Raw genomic sequence first — 17,493 nt, forward strand, 5'->3', positions numbered from 1 at the left:
AGACCGCCGCACAATTCAGCATTGGTTATCATTGGGCCCTGTGGGTTCCAGGAGCCCATGACGATGTACACCGGCGGTGACGGTACGCACCGCCGCGGACATCACCGCCATTTTCTAGCTGTTCACTCACTTGATACCTGATCTTCAACAAGAGAGGACCTACACTGCACGTGCTGCTGTGACCGCAGTCTGTAAGCAACAATGGCTCGAGTGTCTGGGGAAAGGGCACCTGCCTTCAGTGTGGAGGAGTTGGAGAGACTAGTGGATAGGGTCCTCCCCCAGTACATGCTACTCTATGGTCCTCCAGACAAACAGGTGAGTAAACTGTGAGCATGATGCGTGGGACATAAATTCATGGAGTGGTGTGGATGGAAGATACATGTTGGGGGGGGCTGAGGCCTGCATGTGAGGATGGTGAGTGTATGTGTGTCAGGGCATGGGTAGGAACTGGTGGCCAATGAGTATGACCAACCGGACGCGGGAGTAGGTTTCTTTCATACTTTACCTTTCCTTTAGGTCAGCGCCCACCAGAAGAAGAAGGGTATTTGGCGTGCCATCTCCAAGGAAGTACAGACCCTGGGGGTCTATCATAGATGGAGCACCCGCTGCCGCAAGAGATTGGAGGACCTGTGCCGTTGGAGCAAGAAGACGGCGGAGGCTCAGCTGGGGATGGCCTCCGAATGTGGAAGGGGTGCCTGTCGCACCATAACCCCCCTGATTTCCGGATCCTGGCGGTGGCCTATCCAGAGTTGGATGGGTGCTTGAGGGCATCACAGCAGCCACAAGGGGGTGAGTACAGTCTCATTCAGCTGACTCTGCGCGCTTTACGAGGTGTCTGGGTGGGAGATGTGGTGCTGTGGGTTCCCCTAGGACAGGGCGAACTTGCTAGGGTAGGTCCCTTGTTAGGCAGGCTCTGTGGCACCCCAACCCCAATAGTGGTAGTGGGCATCTACAACCAGTCAGGCTCCTGTGGGTTCTAGGTGTGCAGCAAATGGGGTTAGGCACAGTATACCATGGGCAGGTGATTTTCCTATGAACAGTTAGTGCATGGCCTAGTGCATAGGGCGGCTCTCTGTGTGTTGTGTCCGCCAATGGTAGTGATGTTGCTGGCATTGACCATGTGTCTCCTCTGTCTTCCCCGCCTTTTGATTTTGTCACCCTGTCCTTGTGTGCTTTAGCATCATCTGGCGGAGGAGCAGTGGCACCGGAACAGGTGGGAGCTGCAATCCACTTTGCCCAGGAGGGTGAATGTATGGAGGCTGAAGGCACCAGTGGGATGGAGGGCGAGGGGAGATCTACGACAAGGACAGGAGGGGACACCAGCGACAGTGACTCCTCCTCTGATGGAAGCTCCCTTGCGGTGGCGGGCACCTATGTGCCCACCAAAACAACAGGTACAGCCGCCACCCCCCCACCAGCACCGCCCTCCCAGCAGCCCCTCAGCGTGTTTCCTGTGCCCGCTCAGCTAGGAGGGTGGGCATCTCATTCGCCCCAGGCACCTCAGGGCCTGCCCCAGCCAGCCCTGCTGCCCTCATTGAGGAGGCTATTGACCTCATGAGATCCCTCACAGTTGGGCAGTCAACCATTCTGAATGCCATCCAGGGTGTCGAGAGGCATTTGCAGCAAACAAATGCATACCTGGAGTGCATTCATTCTGGCGTGGCAGCCCAACAGAGAGCATTTCAGGCTCTGGCCTCAGCACTGATGGCAGCCATTGTCCCTGTGTCCAGCCTCCCCCTCCAACATGCACTACCCAGACCCAATCCCCTCTACCTCATCCTATCCCAAGCACACCATCAGACCAGCATGCACACACATCAACACACAAAAGTGGCTCAGGCAATTATAAGCACCACACATCTCACAGGCACTCACATAACCACCATCCCCATGCAAACACACCAATATCCACTGCCTCCACTGTGTCCCCCTCCTCCACGTCCTCCACCTCCCTCCCAGTCTCGTCTCCACTCACACCTTCATGCACTACATCCTCAGCCACTACCTCCATCACCAGAATGCCCATCACTACACACCGCTCATGTGCAATCACCACGACCACTACTATTCACACGTCCCCTGTGTCCTCTCCCAGTGTGCCTGTGAGATCTCCTCCCAAAGTACACAAACGCCAACACACCTGGCTACCATTAACCTCTTCCCTACACCTCCCCCCACCCATCCTTCCAGGGCCAGATTGTCTAGAGGCCAGACCTGCACTTCAGCTACCAAATCATCATCCACTGTGGTCCCTGCAAGTCCGGGAGGATCAAAGGGGGCACCCATCAGGGCTGCCAGTGTGCCACCTAGTGAAGCCAAGGACCACCCTATTCCGCCACATGCCAAGGTAAAGAAGGGGCCAGCATGCAGAAGAGAAAAGCCGCACCACCCACCCAGCAAGGCCTCATCCAGAACCAAAGAGGACAGTGCGAAGGTCCCAGCAATGACTTTCAAGGTGGGGAAGGGACACAAGAGCAAAGGAAAGTCACCTCAGGGCACGGACCCTCCGGGTGAAGGACTGGTGACCCCCATTTCTCAAGACAGCCCAGCGACCTGTACCGCGGTGAGCACCGCCGTAATGACCGCCACCTGCACCACCACATGCACCACCACCTGCTCCGCCATCTGCACCGCCTCCTGCACGGCAGCTGCCACAACTACAGTCAACAGCATCATCCCCAGTGGGGAGTCTTCCAAGGCTGCAGTAGACGGCCTGGTGCCTCCCTCCACTACTACAGACACCTGAACCACTGGCAGCATCCCTGCCGCAGACACTGCCACAGCCACCGCCACCTGCCCCGCGACATGCTCAGGCAGTGCCACTACAGCAGACATCAGCACCATCCACTGTGGTCAGCCGTCCAAGGCTGCAGGAGACGTCCTGGACCCTGCACACACTACATCAGGCATCACCACCAGCACTGGCACTACCAGCAGTTTGCAGCCTAAGTTGTCGCAAGGTGGAGTGTGGATCTGCCTCCATGGAGTATCGTGCTACCTGTTACCGGAAAATCTTGTGGCTCAGACACCCAGGTGAGGGAATGGGAACTGCCACACCCCTGGTGCAGCATGACTGGCCACCAAGCCCCCTCCAGAACTAGTGAAGAAAAGCATCCACTAACCCAGTCCTTAGCAGGATGAAGCACTCTGGGCACCAAGCCCCCTCCAGAACCAGTGGGGAAAAGCATCCACTAACCCAGTCCTTAGCAGGATGAAGCACTCTGGGCACGAAGCCCCCTCCAGAACCAGTGGAGAAAAGCATCCACTAACCCAGTACTTAGCAGGGTGAAGCACTCTGGGCACAAAGCCCCCTCCAGAACCAGTGGAGAAAAGCATCCACTATCCAGTCCTTAGCAGGTTGAAGCACTCTGGGCACCAAGCCCCCTCCAGAACCAGTGGAAGACACCACCCTCTAGAGAGACTGTGGCTTTGCACTCTCCAGGACCAAGCAGTGGGCAGTGCACCCACTTGAGAGACTTGAGAGATTGTGGCTTTGTACTCCTCAGGACCATGCAGTTGGCAACCCACCCACTTGAGAGACTTGAAAGACTATGGCATTGCACTCCCCAGGACCATGCAGTGGGAACCCACCCACTTGAGAGACTTGAGAGACTGTGGCTTTGAACTCCCCAGGACCAAGCAGTGGGCATGGAGCCCTCTCGAGGAGCAGTGGCGTCGTCCTATCATCCGGCTTAGGTGCCCCTCCTCCCCTTCCCCCTGAGGTGCCTGTTTTATTTTTACCTGAGCCCCTGCAGTGTTCTCTCCGTTTTGAGGCAGGTGTCATGTGTGGGCTTTGCCCATGCTTTTTTGGACCAATGGCCCCCTACATTTAATGGGACAGTGTACGGACTTGTGTACTTGCTGTTAATATTTGCACATACTGGTGATTTAAAGTTATCTTGGGCTATCTGATTGTTGGAATATTACACTTGTTAAACTCATTCCATTTGGTCCTTGCGTTCCTCCAGGGGGTGACGGGGTGTATCTGTGATTGGATATGTGTGTCTGTGTTGTTGTGGGTTGGGGTGTTGCGTGCATGTGTCACTCTCTTTTCCCTCCTCCCCTCCCCGGTGTGCTAGGTGCAGTACTCACCGTCGTCGTAGCCGCCTTCTTTGATTTTCCTGGTAGATGAGGAGGTAGACCAGCATCGGCAGGACCTGTAACTCGGGCTCCATGGCGTCCTGGTTGTTCGTTGAGTGTCGAGAGGTGAGTGGTTTCCCTTCTGTGTACTGTTTCCGCCATGCTGTGAATGACATTGGTACCGCCCCAGAAAAGCTGGCGATTGGTGCCTTGTAATAGTGTGGGCGGTACATTGACTTCTGCCTGTCTGTTGGCGGTTACTGCCACGGTGTTTGTTTCTACCGCCACGGCGGTCGGAGTGTTAAAGTGGCTGTTTGTGTTGGCGCTTTCTGCCATGGATGTAAATCCATTTTGTTTTTTCCGCTGGCCTGTTGGAGTATTACTGCTGCTTTATTACCAACTGCCAGGGTTGTCATGAGGGCCTACATATCTTTCCTTTGTGTCAACTGGACACTGATGCAATTCTGGGCAGAGGAGAATAAAAGAGCTCTTTGTGGGTGCCAGCACTAACAAAGCAGTTGGCGGGGGATACAGGTGAGTAGTGAGATACATTGTAGAGCTGATGGGGCCCACTGGTATAGGTATAAAACTGGATAATTGATAAAAGTGCAGACCTACATGTGTGTCCCATTTCTGGAAGAGCAGAGTTGGTCAAAATGGCAGGGCAGGACTTCTCACACAGCAAGTATCGCCGATCATGATTGCGAGTTCACCCTTTCAGAGGAGATCTGGGGAGATGACTTGCTAGGACAGCAGATGGGAGATCAAAGTCAAGTATCTTACGCTCTTCTATATGATACAGTTGGCCAGACGTGAAATCTGTAAGAAATGGGTGAGCTCTTGCCCCGACAATACAGGCATGGAGGGAGGTACTTCTTGATAACTTAAATGTGGATGTTAAGAGGGGTATAAAGGTGCAGAAATTCGGGGCCCCTTTGAGAGTGTGGCTGGATAGAACCGAATAGGAGGTAACTGGTACTTGTTAAGAAGCCCGGTATTGTCCTATGATTAGACTGCATACTGACTCTCATGGTTCTCTTGGAGGTCTAAAAGAAGCTCACAATCAAGAACTCAGCTCTAACCCAAGACAGGACCCTAACGCCAGAGTGTGGTATAGAGTGAAAGGCGGTCTCCCTGCATTCAAAGGGTTTTCCCCCTTTGAGTTAGATTGTGATGGTAAATGAGGAAAAAAAAAATCAGGACTGCGAGGCTCTATCCTGCCTGTCCGTGATGCCCAGCCGACTCCTTGCACCCACAGAACACCGCCAGTGATGCTCTCCTTGCTGCCTGCAAACATTCACCCCACCAATGGGACTCTTGGCTTAAATCTTGAAAAAGTAAAACTTCAGCTGTATTTGTCTGTGACTGCATCCGACCTGCAGTCCATCATGGTCAGCTTGACTGTTTGGATTTCACCAATTTTAGTGCAACCAGATAGCCCCACTTGGTGCTTTATAATTTTAGGCACTATAACTAAGGTTATTCTGACACATTTTCCGACCTCTGCATCGTCTCCTTTGTTCCCTCCATCAGACCATTGCTGTCAATGAAATCCTCCACACAAAAAACAGGTTTGAGTCAAGCTGGACTTGTTTCCCTCTTTTTTAACTGCAAACTTTAATGCTCATACTGAAAGGTGATATTACTCTTTTTAAATGACAAATAATTTTTTCTTTTTCATTTGTCAAGAAATATCTAATTCTAAGTATGTCATATATCAAAGCCTAAAAAACTCTCTAGCTCTGCCCCCTCACTCTCTTTCTCTGTCTCTCTCTCCATTTCTTTTAATCTTTCTCTCACTTGCAGACCCACTCAGACACTTATGCACCCACTCACAGACCTACTCACACTCATGCAACAACTCACAGACCCACTTAGACTGTCACACATCCACTCAGACCCACTGACACCCTCATGCACTCACTCACGGACCTGTGCACACAGTGATGCACCCACTAAAACACTGTTGAATGCACTTTCACATCCAGACAGGCAATCTGACAGTCATTCTCACTCCCAAATACACCATCTCACACCTACACTCACACCCAGGGAGACAGCCACCAACTACTGCTGTGCACGGCCAAAGGGATGTGCAGAGCATGGGGTTGGGTGGTTAGGGGAGTAGGCCGCAGGGTCTGGCCTCAGGCCAGGTCTGTGGGCAACCCCTCCTCCGCACAGATGAAGGCCATGCATGGTGCAAAGTTGGGCGCTTAGGCACTGTGGCCAGCCGCAGCCGCGCACAGCCAAAGGCCATGCACGGCAGTTGTTGGATTAACATATAGGGGGTCAATTTGACCCCGGCGGTCGGCGATAATATGGCAGTAAGTACTGCCAGCAGGCTGGCGGTACTTACCGCCATATTATGACATTGGCTGGTTGGCTGTAGCCAACCAGCCAATGTACCACTCCGACCGTCGCAGCGGTAACAGCCGCTGGACTTGAGATATCCATCTCGAGCCCTGCAGTGGTCACTGTTCTGCCTGCAGGATTATGACCCCGCCTACCGCCATGGTTTTCGTGGCTTCCTTAACCCCACAAAAACCATGACGGTAGGCACTATCAGTGACAGGGAATTCCTTCCCTGTCACTGATAGGGGTCTTCCCCCATCCGCCTCCAGTTAACCCCCGCCCACCATCCCTACCTCTCCACAGCCTCCCACCCCTCCACACATTCACGCCCACCCTTCGCAGACACACACGCATACACACTCCCATTCCCACATGCATCCACGCATGCATACATCCATTCACACACAAATCTGCACACACTTTCAAACATATACCCAGACACGCATTCACATCACACAACATCATACCTCCATACATGTACACATGCATTCAACACGCAGCACACACCTGCATTCATGCACACACAAACATTCACACACACACCCTGTAGGAAAGTACCATCTTGCCTGGCATGTTACCCCCATTTTTCACTGTATATATGTTGTTTTAGTTGTATGTGTCACTGGGACCCTGGTAACCCAGGGCCCCAGTGCTCATAAGTGTGCCTGAATGTGTTACCTGTGTAGTGACTAACTGTCTCACTGAGGCTCTGCTAATCAGAACCTCAGTGGTTATGCTCTCTCATTTCTTTCCAAATTGTCACTGACAGGCTAGTGACCATTTTTACCAATTTACATTGGCTTACTGGAACACCCTTATAATTCCCTAGTATATGGGACTGAGGTACCCAGGGTATTGGGGTTCCAGGAGATCCCTATGGGCTGCAGCATTTCTTTTGCCACCCATAGGGAGCTCTGACAATTCTTACACAGGCCTGCCACTGCAGCCTGAGTGAAATAACATCCACGTTATTTCACAGCCATTTTACACTGCACTTAAGTAACTTATAAGTCACCTATATGTCTAACCTTTACCTAGTAAAGGTTAGGTGCAAAGTTACTTAGTGTGAGGGCACCCTGGCACTAGCCAAGGTGCCCCCACATTGTTCAGAGCCAATTCCCTGAACTTTGTGAGTGCGGGGACACCATTACACGCGTGCACTACATATAGGTCACTACCTAAATGTAGCTTCACAATGGTAACTCCGAATATGGCCATGTAACATGTCTAAGATCATGGAATTGCCCCCTCTATGCCATCCTGGCATTGTTGGTACAATTCCATGATCCCAGTGGTCTGTAGCACAGACCCTGGTACTGCCAAACTGCCCTTCCTGGGGTTTCACTGCAGCTGCTGCTGCTGCCAACCCCTCAGACAGGCATCTGCCCTCCTGGGGTCCAGCCAGGCCTGGCCCAGGATGGCAGAACAAAGAACTTCCTCTGAGAGAGGGTGTGACACCCTCTCCCTTTGGAAAATGGTGTGAAGGCAGGGGAGGAGTAGCCTCCCCCAGCCTCTGGAAATGCTTTGTTGGGCACAGATGTGCCCAATTCTGCATAAGCCAGTCTACACCGGTTCAGGGACCCCTTAGCCCCTGCTCTGGCGCGAAACTGGACAAAGGAAAGGGGAGTGACCACTCCCCTGACCTGCACCTCCCCTGGGAGGTGTCCAGAGCTCCTCCAGTGTGCTCCAGACCTCTGCCATCTTGGAAACAGAGGTGCTACTGGCACACTGGACTGCTCTGAGTGGCCAGTGCCACCAGGTGACATCAGAGACTCCTGCTGATAGGCTCCTTCAGGTGTTAGTAGCCTATCCTCTCTCCTAGGTAGCCAAACCCTCTTTTCTGGCTATTTAGGGTCTCTGTCTCTGGGGAAACTTTAGATAACGAATGCAAGAGCTCATCCGAGTTCCTCTGCATCTCTCTCTTCACCTTCTGCCAAGGAATCGACTGCTGACCGCGCTGGAAGCCTGCAAACCTGCAACATAGTAGCAAAGACGACTACTGCAACTCTGTAACGCTGATCCTGCCGCCTTCTCGACTGTTTTCCTGCTTGTGCATGCTGTGGGGGTAGTCTGCCTCCTCTCTGCACCAGAAGCTCCGAAGAAATCTCCCGTGGGTCGACGGAATCTTCCCCCTGCAACCGCAGGCACCAAAAAGCTGCATTACCGGTCCCTTGGGTCTCCTCTCAGCAGGACGAGCGAGGTCCCTCGAATCCAGCGACTCTGTCCAAGTGACCCCCACAGTCCAGTGACTCTTCAGTCCAAGTCTGGTGGAGGTAAGTCCTTGCCTCACCTCGCTGGGCTGCATTGCTGGGAACCGCGACTTTGCAGCTACTCCGGCCCCTGTGCACTTCCGGCGGAAATCCTTTGTGCACAGCCAAGCCTGGGTCCACGGCACTCTAACCTGCATTGCATTACTTTCTAAGTTGGTCTCCGGCGATGTGGGACTCCTTTGTGCAACTTCGGCGAGCACCGTTTCAAGCATCCTCGTAGTGCCTGTTTCTGGCACTTCTCCGGGTGCTACCGGCTTCAGAGAGGGCTCCTTGTCTTGCTCGACGTCCCCTCTCTCTGCTGGTCCAATTTGGGACCTCCTGGTCCCTCCTGGGCCTCAGCAGCATCCAAAAACGCTAACTGCACGATTTGCATCTAGCAAGGCTTGTTGGCATTCTTTCGGCGGGAAAACACTTCTGCACGACTCTCCACGACGAGTAAGATCAGTCTACCAAAGGGGAAGTCTCTAGCCCTTTTCGTTCCTGCAGAAACCTCAGCTTCTTCTGACCAGTAGAAGCTTCTTTGCACCCGCAGCTGGCATTTCCTGGGCATTTGCCCATCTCCGACTTGCTTGTGACTTTTGGACTTGGTCCCCTTGTTCCACAGGTACCCTAGATTGGAAATCCACAGTTGTTGCATTGTTGGTTTGTGTCTTTCCTGCATTATTCCTCTAACACGACTTCTTTGTCCTTAGGGGAACTTTAGTGCACTTTGCACTCACTTTTCAGGGTCTTGGGGAGGATTATTTTTCTAACTCTCACTATTTTCTAATAGTCCCAGCGACCCTCTACAAGGTCACATAGGTTTGGGGTCCATTCGTGGTTCGCATTCCACTTTTGGAGTATATGGTTTGTGTTGCCCCTATCCCTATTTTTCCCCATTGCATCCTATTGTAACTATACATTGTTTGCACTGTTTTCTAAGACTATACTGCATATTTTTGCTATTGTGTGTATATATCTTGTGTATATTTCCTATCCTCTCACTGAGGGTACACTCTAAGATACTTTGGCATATTGTCATAAAAATAAAGTACCTTTATTTTTAGTATAACTGTGTATTGTGTTTTCTTATGATATTGTGCATATGACACTAAGTGGTACTGTAGTAGCTTCACACGTCTCCTAGTTCAGCCTAAGCTGCTCTGCTAAGCTACCATTATCTATCAGCCTAAGCTGCTAGACACCCTATACACTAATAAGGGATAACTGGGCCTGGTGCAAGGTGCAAGTACCCCTTGGTATTCACTACAAGCCAGTCCAGCCTCCTACATTGGTTGTGCAGCGGTGGGATAAGTGCTTTGAGACTACTTACCACTCTTGTCATTGTACTTTTCATAAGAGAAAAATATACAAAACAAGGTCAGTGTATATACACATAGCCAAAAAGTTTTGCATTTCCTCTTTTCACTCTTTTCTAAGTGCTGAAAAGTACTTCTAACTTTCTAAAAAGTTCTAAAAAGTTTTAAAAGTTTTTTTTTCTCTGTCTTTCTAAAAGCTCTGACAAACTTTTTATCTTTTACCATCACTTTAACTCTCTCTAAAAAATGTCTGGCACAGGCCAAAATGTTGATCTGTCCAAACTTGCATATGATCACCTTAGCTGGAAAGGAGCAAGGAATCTCTGCATAGAGAGAGGTTTGAGTGTAGGGAAGAATCCTTCCTTAGAACTGTTAATTAACATGCTTAGAGTTCAGGATAAGGCCATAAGTGCCCAATCTGTAGAAAAAGTAGCTAATGGTTCTCAATCAGATCCAGGGACTCCCCCAGGAAAAGATTCAGGAAAGAAACTTCCTAGCCTTCCCATTACTAGACAGTCTAGCATAGTTGGTAATGATGATGAGCCACACCATATAAATAGTGTTGTCTCACATCATAGCAAAAGCATTTATTCTCACCATACTGGTAGTGATGTTTCTGTTAGCCAAGCTGTTAGGGTGGCTTCTGTAAGGGACAGGTCTCCTTCTGTCCATTCTCACCATACTTCTGTTTCAAGGCATGTCCCTCCCACCCACCCTGATGACAGATTGTTAGAAAGGGAGCTCAATAGATTGAGAGTGGAACAAACCAGACTGAAGCTCAAGAAGCAACAGCTGGATTTGGATAGACAGACTTTAGAAGTAGAGAAGGAGAGACAGAAACTGGGTTTAGAAACCCATGGTGGCAGCAGCAGTATTCCCCATAGTCATCCTGCAAAAGAGCATGATTCCAGGAATCTGCACAAGATAGTTCCCCCTTATAAGGAGAGGGATGACATTAACAAGTGGTTTGCTGCACTTGAGAGGGCCTGTGTTGTACAGGATGTCCCTCAAAGGCAGTGGGCTGCTATCCTATGGCTATCATTTAGTGGAAAAGGTAGGGATAGGCTCCTTACTGTGAAAGAAAATGATGCTAATAATTTCCAAGTTCTTAAGAATGCACTCCTGGATGGTTATGGCTTAACCACTGAACAGTACAGGATAAAGTTCAGAGAGACCAAAAAGGAGTCTTCACAAGACTGGGTTGATTTCATTGACCATTCAGTGAAGGCCTTGGAGGGGTGGTTACATGGCAGTAAAGTTACTGATTATGACAGCCTGTATAACTTGATCCTGAGAGAGCATATTCTTAATAATTGTGTGTCTGATTTGTTGCACCAGTACTTGGTGGACTCTGATCTGACCTCTCCCCAAGAATTGGGAAAGAAGGCAGACAAATGGGTCAGAACAAGGGTGAACAGAAAAGTTCATACAGGGGGTGACAAAGATGGCAACAAAAAGAAGGATGGTAAGTCTTCTGACAAGGGTGGGGACAAATCTAAAAATGAGTCTTCATCAGGCCCACAAAAACACTCTGGTGGGGGTGGTGGGCCCAAATCCTCTTTTAATCAGAACAAGGAAAAGAAACCATGGTGCTATTTATGTAAAATAAAAGGTCATTGGACAACAGATCCCAGTTGTCCAAAGAAAAGCACCAATGCTCCTACCACTACAACCCCTACTGCTACCCCTAGTGTCCCTACTAATAGCAGTGGTGGTGGGAGCAAACCTACTAATAGCCAATCCAAGGGAGTAGCTGGGCTCACTATTGGTAACTTAGTTGGGGTTGGCCTTGTTAGGGAGGCCACAGAGGCTGTGTTAGTCTCTGAGGGGGCTATTGATTTAGCCACCTTAGTTGCTTGTCCCCTTAATATGGATAAGTACAAGCAGCTACCCCTAATAAATGGTGTTGAGGTTCAGGCCTACAGGGACACTGGTGCCAGTGTGACTATGGTCATAGAGAAACTGGTCCACCCTGAACAACACCTACTTGGTCACCAGTACCAAGTAACCGATGCTCACAACAACACACTTAGCCACCCCATGGCTGTTGTAAATCTCAACTGGGGGGGGGGGTTACTGGTCCAAAGAAAGTTGTGGTAGCTTCAGATTTACCTGTAGACTGTCTATTAGGGAATGATTTGGAGACATCAGCTTGGTCAGATGTGGAGTTGGAGGCCCATGCAGCAATGCTGGGCATCCCAGGGCATATTTTTGCTTTGACAAGGGCTCAGGCCAAAAAGCAAAAAGGACAGGGAATCTTGGATCCTGGAACAATGGACCAAGTGCTCCCTAAAGCTAGGGCTAGTAGAAGCAAACCACTTCCTACTATCCCTCCCTCTACAGTGGATTCAACTTCTGAGGAAGTAGAATTCCCTCCCTGTGCAGAACCTACACCAGAGGAGCTGGAAGCAGACACTGCTGAGCTTTTGGGCGAAGGGGGGCCTGCCAGAGAGGAGCTGAGTGTGGCACAGCAAACCTGTCCCACATTAGAGGGTCTCAGACAGCAAGCTGTCATACAGGCTAATGGGGATGTCAGTGACTCTCACAGAGTTTACTGGGAGGACAACCTCTTGTACACTGAGCATAGGGATCCTAAACCTGGAGCTGCCAGGAGATTAGTGATTCCTCAGGAGTACAGAAAGTTCCTCCTAACCCTGGCACATGACATTCCCCTAGCTGGGCACCTGGGTCAAATGAAAACTTGGGACAGACTGGTTCCATTGTTTCATTGGCCTAGGATGTCTGAGGACACAAAGGAATTTTGTAAGTCCTGTGAAACCTGTCAAGCCAGTGGCAAGACAGGTGGCACACCAAAGGCACCCCTTATTTCACTGCCTGTGGTTGGGGTTCCCTTTGAAAGGGTAGGGGTTGACATAGTTGGCCCCCTTGACCCTCCTACTGCTTCAGGCAATAGGTTTATCTTGGTGGTAGTGGACCATGCCACAAGATATCCTGAAGCTATTCCTTTAAGGACCACTACAGCACCTGCAGTGGCAAAGGCCCTCCTGGGAATATTTTCCAGGGTGGGCTTCCCAAAGGAAGTGGTATCAGACAGGGGAAGCAATTTCATGTCTGCATACTTAAAGGCCATGTGGAAGGAGTGTGGTGTAACATACAAGTTCACAACACCCTATCATCCACAAACAAATGGACTGGTGGAGAGATTTAATAAAACTCTCAAAGGCTTGATTATGGGTCTCCCTGAAAAACTCCGCAGGAGATGGGATATCCTTCTACCATGCCTCCTTTTTGCCTACAGGGAGGTACCCCAGAAAGGAGTGGGCTTCAGCCCCTTTGAACTTCTTTTTGGACACCCTGTTAGGGGTCCACTCACACTTGTAAAGGAGGGTTGGGAACAACCTTTAAAAGCTCCTAAGCAGGACATTGTGGATTATGTACTTGGCCTCAGATCAAGAATGGCTGAGTACATGAAAAAGGCCAGTAAAAACCTTCAGGCCAGCCAAGAGCTCCAGAAGCAATGGCATGATCAGAAGGATGTTTTAGTTCAGTACCAACCAGGGCAGAAAGTGTGGGTCTTGGAGCCTGTGGCCCCAAGAGCACTCCAAGATAAATGGAGTGGTCCCCACACAATTGTTGAAAAGAAAGGAGAAGTCACCTATTTAGTTGACTTAGGCACTGCCAGGAGTCCCCTTAGGGTGCTCCATGTCAACCGCCTGAAACCCTACTATGACAGGGCTGATCTCACCCTGCTCATGGCAACTGATGAGGGACAGGAAGAAGACAGTGATCCTCTACCTGATCTCTTCTCTTCCACAGAACAAGATGCTCTTGTGGAAGGTGTAGTTTTGGCTGATTGTCTTACTGCTGAGCAGAAAGATAATTGCATAAATCTCCTAGATCAATTCTCTGAACTCTTCTCTACTGTGCCAGGTACCACTTCTTGGTGTGAGCACACTATAGATACTGGAGACAGCTTGCCTGTCAAAAGTAAGATCTATAGGCAGCCTGACCATGTCAGGGACTGCATAAAGCAAGAGGTCCAGAAAATGTTAGAACTAGGAGTGGTTGAGCACTCTGACAGTCCATGGGCTTCTCCTGTGGTACTGGTACCAAAACCCCATTCCAAAGATGGAAAGAAGGAAATGCGGTTTTGTGTAGACTATAGAGGTCTCAACTTGATAACCAAAACTGATGCTCACCCTATACCCAGGGCAGATGAGCTCATAGATACACTGGCATCTGCCAAGTATCTAAGCACTTTTGATTTGACTGCAGGGTATTGGCAGATCAAATTGTCAGAAGATGCTAAACCTAAGACTGCATTTTCTACCATTGGAGGACATTAGCAGTTTACTGTAATGCCTTTTGGTTTGAAAAATGCACCTGCCACTTTTCAGAGGTTGGTGAACACAGTCCTGCAAGGGCTGGAAGCTTTCAGTGCAGCATATTTGGACGATATAGCTGTCTTTAGCTCCAGCTGGGATGATCACCTGGTCCACCTATGGAAAGTTTTGGAGGCCCTGCAAAAGGCAGGCCTCACTATCAAGGCTTCAAAGTGCCAGATAGGGCAGGGTAAGGTGGTTTATCTGGGACACCTTGTTGGTGGGGAACAGATTGCACCACTACAGGGGAAAATCCAAACAATTATTGATTGGGTTCCCCCTACCACTCAGACTCAGGTGAGAGCCTTCCTAGGCCTCACTGGGTATTACAGGAGGTTCATTAAGAACTATGGCTCCATTGCAGCCCCTCTTAATGACCTCACATCCAAGAAAATGCCTAAAAAAATATTATGGACAGCAAACTGTCAGAAAGCTTTTGAGGAGCTGAAGCAGGCCATGTGCTCTGCACCTGTCCTGAAAAGCCCTTGTTACTCTAAAAAATTCTATGTCCAAACTGATGCATCTGAATTAGGAGTAGGGGCAGTCCTATCACAACTTAATTCTGAGGGCCAGGATCAACCTGTTGCTTTTATTAGTAGGAGGTTAACCCCTAGAGAAAAGCGTTGGTCTGCCATTGAGAGGGAGGCCTTTGCTGTGGTCTGGGCACTGAAGAAGTTGAGGCCATACCTGTTTGGCACTCACTTCATTGTTCAGACAGACCACAAACCTCTACTTTGGCTAAAACAAATGAAAGGTGAAAATCCTAAATTGTTGAGGTGGTCCATATCCCAACAGGGAATGGACTATACAGTGGAACATAGACCTGGGAGTAGCCACTCCAATGCAGATGGACTCTCCAGATATTTCCACTTAGACAATGAAGACTCATCAGGTCATGGCTAGTCTTATTGTCCTTCGTTTGGGGGGGGGGTTGTGTAGGAAAGTACCATCTTGCCTGGCATGTTACCCCCATTTTTCACTGTATATATGTTGTTTTAGTTGTATGTGTCACTGGGACCCTGGTAACCCAGGGCCCCAGTGCTCATAAGTGTGCCTGAATGTGTTACCTGTGTAGTGACTAACTGTCTCACTGAGGCTCTGCTAATCAGAACCTCAGTGGTTATGCTCTCTCATTTCTTTCCAAATTGTCACTGACAGGCTAGTGACCATTTTTACCAATTTACATTGGCTTACGGGAACACCCTTATAATTCCCTAGTATATGGTACTGAGGTACCCAGGGTATTGGGGTTCCAGGAGATCCCCATGGGCTGCAGCATTTCTTTTGCCACCCATAGGGAGCTCTGACAATTCTTACACAGGCCTGCCACTGCAGCCTGAGTGAAATAACGTCCACGTTATTTCACAGCCATTTTACACTGCACTTAAGTAACTTATAAGTCACCTATATGTCTAACCTTTACCTAGTAAAGGTTAGGTGCAAAGTTACTTAGTGTGAGGGCACCCTGGCACTAGCCAAGGTGCCCCCACATTGTTCAGAGCCAATTCCCTGAACTTTGTGAGTGCGGGGACACCATTACACGTGTGCACTACATATAGGTCACTACCTATATGTAGCTTCACAATGGTAACTCCGAATATGGCCATGTAACATGTCTAAGATCATGGAATTGCCCCCTCTATGCCATCCTGGCATTGTTGGTACAATTCCATGATCCCAGTGGTCAGTAGCACAGACCCTGGTACTGCCAAACTGCCCTTCCTGGGGTTTCACTGCAGCTGCTGCTGCTGCCAACCCCTCAGACAGGCATCTTCCCTCCTGGGGTCCAGCCAGGCCTGGCCCAGGATGGCAGAACAAAGAACTTCCTCTGAGAGAGGATGTGACACCCTCTCCCTTTGGAAAATGGTGTGAAGGCAGGGGAGGAGTAGCCTCCCTCAGCCTCTGGAAATGCTTTGTTGGGCACAGATGTGCCCAATTCTGCATAAGCCAGTCTACACCGGTTCAGGGACCCCTTAGCCCCTGCTCTGGCGCGAAACTGGACAAAGGAAAGGGGAGTGACCACTCCCCTGACCTGCACCTCCCCTGGGAGGTGTCCAGAGCTCCTCCAGTGTGCTCCAGACCTCTGCCATCTTGGAAACAGAGGTGCTGCTGGCACACTGGACTGCTCTGAGTGGCCAGTGCCACCAGGTGAAGTCAGAGACTCCTGCTGATAGGATCCTTCAGATGTTAGTAGCCTATCCTCTCTCCTAGGTAGCCAAACCCTCTTTTCTGGCTATTTAGGGTCTCTGTCTCTGGGGAAACTTTAGATAACGAATGCAAGAGCTCATCCGAGTTCCTCTGCATCTCTCTCTTCACCTTCTGCCAAGGAATCGACTGCTGACCGCGCTGGAAGCCTGCAAACCTGCAACATAGTAGCAAAGACGACTACTGCAACTCTGTAACGCTGATCCTGCCGCCTTCTCGACTGTTTTCCTGCTTGTGCATGCTGTGGGGGTAGTCTGCCTCCTCTCTGCACCAGAAGCTCCGAAGAAATCTCCCGTGGGTCGACGGAATCTTCCCCCTGCAACCGCAGGCACCAAAAAGCTGCATTACCAGTCCCTTGGGTCTCCTCTCAGCACGACGAGCGAGGTCTCTCGAATCCAGCGACTCTGTCCAAGTGACCCCCACAGTCCAGTGACTCTTCAGTCCAAGTTTGGTGGAGGTAAGTCCTTGCCTCACCTCGCTGGGCTGCATTGCTGGGAACCGCGACTTTGCAGCTACTCCGGCCCCTGTTCACTTCCGGCGGAAATCCTTTGTGTACAGCCAAGCCTGGGTCAACGGCACTCTAACCTGCATTGCACGACTTTCTAAGTTGGTCTCCGGCGACGTGGGACTCCTTTGTGCAACTTCGGCGAGCACCGTTTCACACATCCTCGTAGTGCCTGTTTCTGGCACTTCTCCGGGTGCTACCGGCTTCAGACAGGGCGCCTTGTCTTGCTCGACGTCCCCTCTCTCTGCTGGTCCAAGTTGCGACCTCCTGGTCCCTCCTGGGCCTCAGCAGCGTCCAAAAACGCTAACCGCATGATTTGCAGCTAGCAAGGCTTGTTGGCGTTCTTCTGCACGACTCTCCACGGCGAGAGGGATCCGTCCACCAAAGGGGAAGTCTCTAGCCCTTTTCTTTCCTGCAGAAACCTCAGCTTCTTCTGACCA

Source organism: Pleurodeles waltl, chromosome 2_2 (assembly GCF_031143425.1).
Source record: "Pleurodeles waltl isolate 20211129_DDA chromosome 2_2, aPleWal1.hap1.20221129, whole genome shotgun sequence".
Classification (NCBI taxonomy): domain Eukaryota; kingdom Metazoa; phylum Chordata; class Amphibia; order Caudata; family Salamandridae; genus Pleurodeles; species Pleurodeles waltl.